The sequence below is a fragment of the Nanorana parkeri genome, unplaced genomic scaffold (assembly GCF_000935625.1).
Source record: "Nanorana parkeri isolate BGI_ZX_2015 unplaced genomic scaffold, ASM93562v1 scaffold543, whole genome shotgun sequence".
In the NCBI taxonomy this organism is placed as follows: domain Eukaryota; kingdom Metazoa; phylum Chordata; class Amphibia; order Anura; family Dicroglossidae; genus Nanorana; species Nanorana parkeri.
Genome location: NW_017306811.1, coordinates 483,505 through 488,831, shown reverse-complemented (window position 1 = coordinate 488,831; position 5,327 = coordinate 483,505). Strand labels below are relative to the sequence as shown.

General features: G+C 43.4%; 1 protein-coding gene across 8 annotated transcripts in view; it reads right to left on the bottom strand.

The window, feature by feature from the left end:
- The window catches only part of SLIT2 (slit guidance ligand 2), a 292,973-nt gene that overhangs the window by 12,230 nt on the left and 275,416 nt on the right, over positions 1-5,327 (bottom strand). The window lies entirely within an intron of this gene.

The following is a 5,327-nucleotide window of genomic DNA, read 5'->3' as shown; positions in this document are numbered from 1 at the left end:
ATCCTCCTTCTAAGCTAGGTACTAATAATTCTAGTAAATTAAATTTAGTAATTTAAAGTATGTTTTAACCAAATCACTAAAATCTCATATGAGCTTTAACATGTTAATATTATTTTGAAATAATTTGCTATCTTTGGTGATGTACCTGGTGATGCTGCCTTTAAGATCCTTGTTCAGGCACTTCTTGTTATAGGGTGACAACTCTCTGTCCCTGCCTCCTGACTATTCTCCTGCATTGTCACCCTGTCTTCTGATGAAGACAAGTGACCATTTCAACATACATTATGCATGCATGATCCACTTTGCAACAAATGATGAAGACAAGTACAGTGATACCTCGGTTCACAAACTTAATTCGTTCTACGATTCTGGTCGCGAACCAAATTGGTTGCAAACCGAATCAAATTTCCCCATAAGGTTCAATGTAGATAAGGTTAATCCGTTCTGACCCCTACAAACGTGGTTGTGAACTGATTTTGGTCGCGAACAGAATCAAATTTTTCCATAAGATTCAAAATTAAATGAAGTTAATCCGTCTCTGAACCATATGTCATTTTTGTTTTCCATTACCGCTCTGCACGTTCTTGTCACCTTGATTACCACTCTTACTTTCTTTTTACCACCATGCTTGCTCTGCACTTTCTTTGGAACCATGCTGGATTGAATAATACTGTACAGTCCTGTATGTGCTAAAAAGCACACAAAAAAGCTTCACAGCAATCTCGACTAGAGGAAGCCACAACCACGTGTCAGAGCGGGGAAGATGGCCGCGGTCGTGTTCGTCACCCGATGCAGAGTTTGCGAACGGAAGCAACATTTTTATGAACTTCCTGTTCGCAAACTGAATTGTTTGCGAACAGAAGCGTTTGTGAACCGAAGTATTACTGTATTTTATTCAAAAAAATGATTATTGTTCATGATGCACAGTGCTGTAGCAAAATATATGTCATTCAGTAGGGGTTTGTGTCAAGGGGGGTCTGCATTCTGCAGCGGGACCATAATTCCAGCACGGCAAGGCAGTTCTGTAATGACTAAGTTGGGGATATGAGTGTGAGGATGAGGAAGAACTGCAAATTAATTCTAAATGAGAGAGTGTAGGAAGCCGCTGTATGAGCTGACTGCAAAGAATGCTGTTTTTCGCTCTCCAGTCTATTCACTGCTTCTTGGAAAGCAGCTCAGTAAAGTGTCATGCTGTGTAACCGATTCCCTTACTGCTGCTTTATGGCTTTCGCTCCATGGTGTTCAACTGATTTATTAATTAGTACATTGCTGGATGTACTATGCACACAATATGCCCAATCAAGGGGAGACACACTTTTCTAATCATCAGCGCCTTGTATCCCTAAGGAAAGAATTGCTGCATAGGAAGAGGAAGCTGAGAGTCTGATGGAGGTCACAACAGATGTGCTGATACTTTAAAGCGTATGTCAAGGAAAATTAAATAACCCTTGCAGTGGCGCTACCCCCAGACTACAAGGGTTAACTGCTTGTTTTGGTCTAGGGGCAAAAATAAAGAAGATATACTTGCCTGATCCTCGACTCAATCCTGCAACAGTAACCGCTCACCTCTCTCCCCCTCCAGATGTGGTATGTCCCTCTGCATTCTCATGTCTAATCGACTTGCATTAGACGTGATGATGTCACGAGTCCATGGAGCCCGGGGGAAAAGAGGCCAGTCTAGTAGCACGGCAGGACCGAGGATCACGTAAGTATATTTTTTTATTTTCATCCCTTGGCCAAAACAAGCAGGGGTAGCCCCACTGCAAGGGTTATTTAAAAAAAAAATCCTTGAGTTCCTCAATAAAGCAAACATAATGAATACAGTGAAGTAGTGCAGGGATAACCCAAATAAGGGATCACCCTGACCAAGCTGGCCAGATCAATGGAGGGGCAATAGGTCAATATTGTTTGTAATTTCACTTCCACTATAACTGATTATATACAGTGCCGGATTTACCATTAGGCACAGTAGGCTTTTGCCTATAGGCGGCACTTGTAAAAGGGGCAGATTTTCACTGCAAAGTTTTGGGTACACATTTCTCCCATGATAAGTAGGAATATAACCATCTCGTATAAACTGATTTACAAACTGCCACAATATTCTAAGCCAGAATACTACCAATAAAACAAGAGAATGCTGCGTGTAGAGAAAGTGATCCTAGCAGAGGTGGTGTTGCTGTAGATGCCAAATACTATGCGGGGGAATTTATCAAAACCAGAGCAGACAGTATCTGACACAGCTGTGCATGACAACCAGTCAGCTTCTCTCTTTCATTTTCAAATCTTAAATGGACAAACTGAAGAGAGAAGCTGATTGCGTGCCATAGACAACTACTCCAGATTTTGTTTAGTCCAGTTTTGATCAATTCCCCTCTATGTGCCTACAATCTCCAGTCATGGAAATTCAGCTCTGAACATATGCATGCACGTTGTTAATGAAGTCTTAATGAACAACATTCTAAATTAGCTCCCATTTACCCTTATGTGCTGTAGCAACCTGTGCAAAGGCGTGGATTTGTGCGCGGTGCCACATTGTGCAAAAACCCATGTCACTCTAGGACACACTGGGGGGAATTTATCAAAACTGGAGCAGACAAAATCTGTAGCAGATTTGCACTGCAGCCAATCAGCTTCTCTCTCTCATTTTCAAATCTTACCTGAACAAACTGAAGAGAGAAGCTGATTGGTTACTATGGGCAACTGCTCTAGATTCTGCCTGCTCCAGTTTTGATAAATTCCCCCCACTGCGCTGCTATTCATTCACAGGCTGGGTTCCCACCTGGGCGGATTGAATATGCGCATTTTCTGCGCGTTTTTTTTTACCGCGATTCGCGGTAAAAAAAACACGCGACAAACGCGCGTTTCCGAGGGATACTTGGCTGTGTCCCAATGGAACCGCCCGACCAAAACGCCCCAAAGAAGTACATGTACTTATTTGGGCGTAGGGCGGTTTCCCGCGCGTTCGTACTCGCGGAAAACCGCACAGATGGGAACCATACACATTGAAAATAATGGCATTTCCCTGCTTGAGCGGTTTTCCGCGAGTACGAAAGCGCAGAAAACCGCCTAGGTGGGAACCCAGCCTTAGCTTTCAGGTCCCGCACCACAATGCATCACAAAGTACCATGCATTTAGTGCCTCACTTTTGGGAAAAAAAGGTGCAGGGACTTCTTCTAGTGCTATTATTGTGTGCAGAGCCGCCCACTAAAATGAACCGGCTTCCCTATATGAGACACACGTGCACATAACAAGTTAATGAGCGCTGTGGCAGCCACACAAGTTTGAACAGGGGTGAGGGGGGTTGACATACTAAAGGCAAATAGGCTGTTCACTTTGCTAAAATAATTTCCTCTTAGAATGTGAATGACGTGAAGATTCACAATACCCAATCATGTGCAAGGAAAATTAAAAAAAAAAAGCAGTATTTTTGCTTGCACATGATTGGATGGTGGAAGTCAGCAGATAGTCACCTCATTCACTAGACTAGGATAAAACTTCCCCTGCAAAGTGAACAATCTATTTTCCTTTAGTAAATCAGCCCCACAATTGGCGAGCAAATACAACTATTTAATGTTCTTACAAAAATCCTTTGCAACTGGAATGCTGTTTCCAGAGGCGTGACTAGAACCTTCAGGGCCCCGGTGCAAGAAACCATGCAGGGCCCTCCCAACCCCAGGGCACCGTGTGGTTAACAGGAAGGATGCCGAGGTCCCAAGCAAGCGTGGGACCTCAGGCAGCAGCTTCAGTTTAAAAATGTAGTGCCTGTGTTCTGTCAAGAACGACAACCCAGTATCTGTGCTTGCGCAGAGACGGCATTAACGAGGAAACCGGCATTTATTTACAAAGTATTGGTTTGTAATGGTTAATTGTGACCGTTAATAATATGCCATTCATGGCAGTAAATGATGGATGGCAGTAAATGATGGGTGGCAGTAAATGATGGGTGGCAGTAAATGATGGGTGACATATTATTAACGGTCCCAATTTATGATTTAAACTAAATGCTTTATCAATGAATCCCTGTTTCCTCGATAATACTGCTCTGTGCGCAGATGCTGAGGTCGGCAAATTCGACTACGTCGACGTTCTCGGCAGAACACCATTTAGTATCGGGGCATTTTCACCAGTACTCGTGAAAATGCCCAGTATTGGCACTGATTGGTGCATCCCTACTTACAAATATAATGCATTGCTGGGACATGTAGTCCTGCATAGTTGGTGCTATTCTGCATTGCTGTATTATCAATCTTCTTCCTCTCTGGGCCCCCCGCAACAGGCGGAACGCCAGGGCCCGGTCGCAATTGTGACCGCTGCGACCCTGGTAGTTCCGCCACTGTCGGTTACCCAATTATCTATTACTATTAAAAACTATGTGCCTGCATCCACCCCTGTGTATTGCATGGGTTCATAGCGCAGCTCATGCAGAATTAGAGGAAAGGTTGCCAATGTATTATGGACATTAACCTTGTTTTTCCTCTCATCAATGCAGAATTCATATGTCGTGGAGTAGCAGAGACTACAAACAGAAAGAGAAATGTAAATTTCTGCAACATGTACTTGGCATTGGAGGAGTTTGCTATAAAAAAGCATGTTTTCTCTTCCAAATGAGCTCTCCTAAAACCTTTGTTTTGTGGCCATTGTAGTTACAAATAACATTTACTCATCCAGAGACGGGGCTAAATGGCACTGCGGTGCACTGGCAGTGTCTCAGTCCCGCCGCTGAAGGTATTAGACCTGATCGGACACATCCATTCAGGAATTTACCTCCTGCGTGGAACCCATTAAAATTCACTTTGCAATACAAATGCTAGGCCTTGAGAAGAAACGCGAGAATGGCCAAAGAACTGACAACAGATGGGTAAACATGTGTAAATCATCTACAATATCATTGTGTGTTGTATAATGAGGTTTATGATTGGGATTGCGATTAAACAGATTCGTGAAAAAATGTAGGTAAAGGCCAGCGAGCGAGCACTGGCACCTCTTGCAGACATGCCAGCGCCAGATGTGCGCAGTAATCACACGGTTTCCAGCGAGAGGCACGTCAAACTAAGCTTTATTTGGCCGTGCTTATTTTGTATGATGGCCAAACACAGGTTAGCCTGCTTATGAAACACCTAGGAGAAGGAATGGGAAGGAGACGCTATAATATGCTGTGCTCGTAATGCACTAGACTGACTCTCATCAGCCATGCTAAGCAAGTATTAATTGCCTGTCTGTGCATCACAAAGTAATGACTGCAAACTTCTTCCCAAATAGACTAATTGTTGTACTACTAATAGCCTTCCATACTGTTTAAGCGCTAATTCGCCATTCATCACTATAGA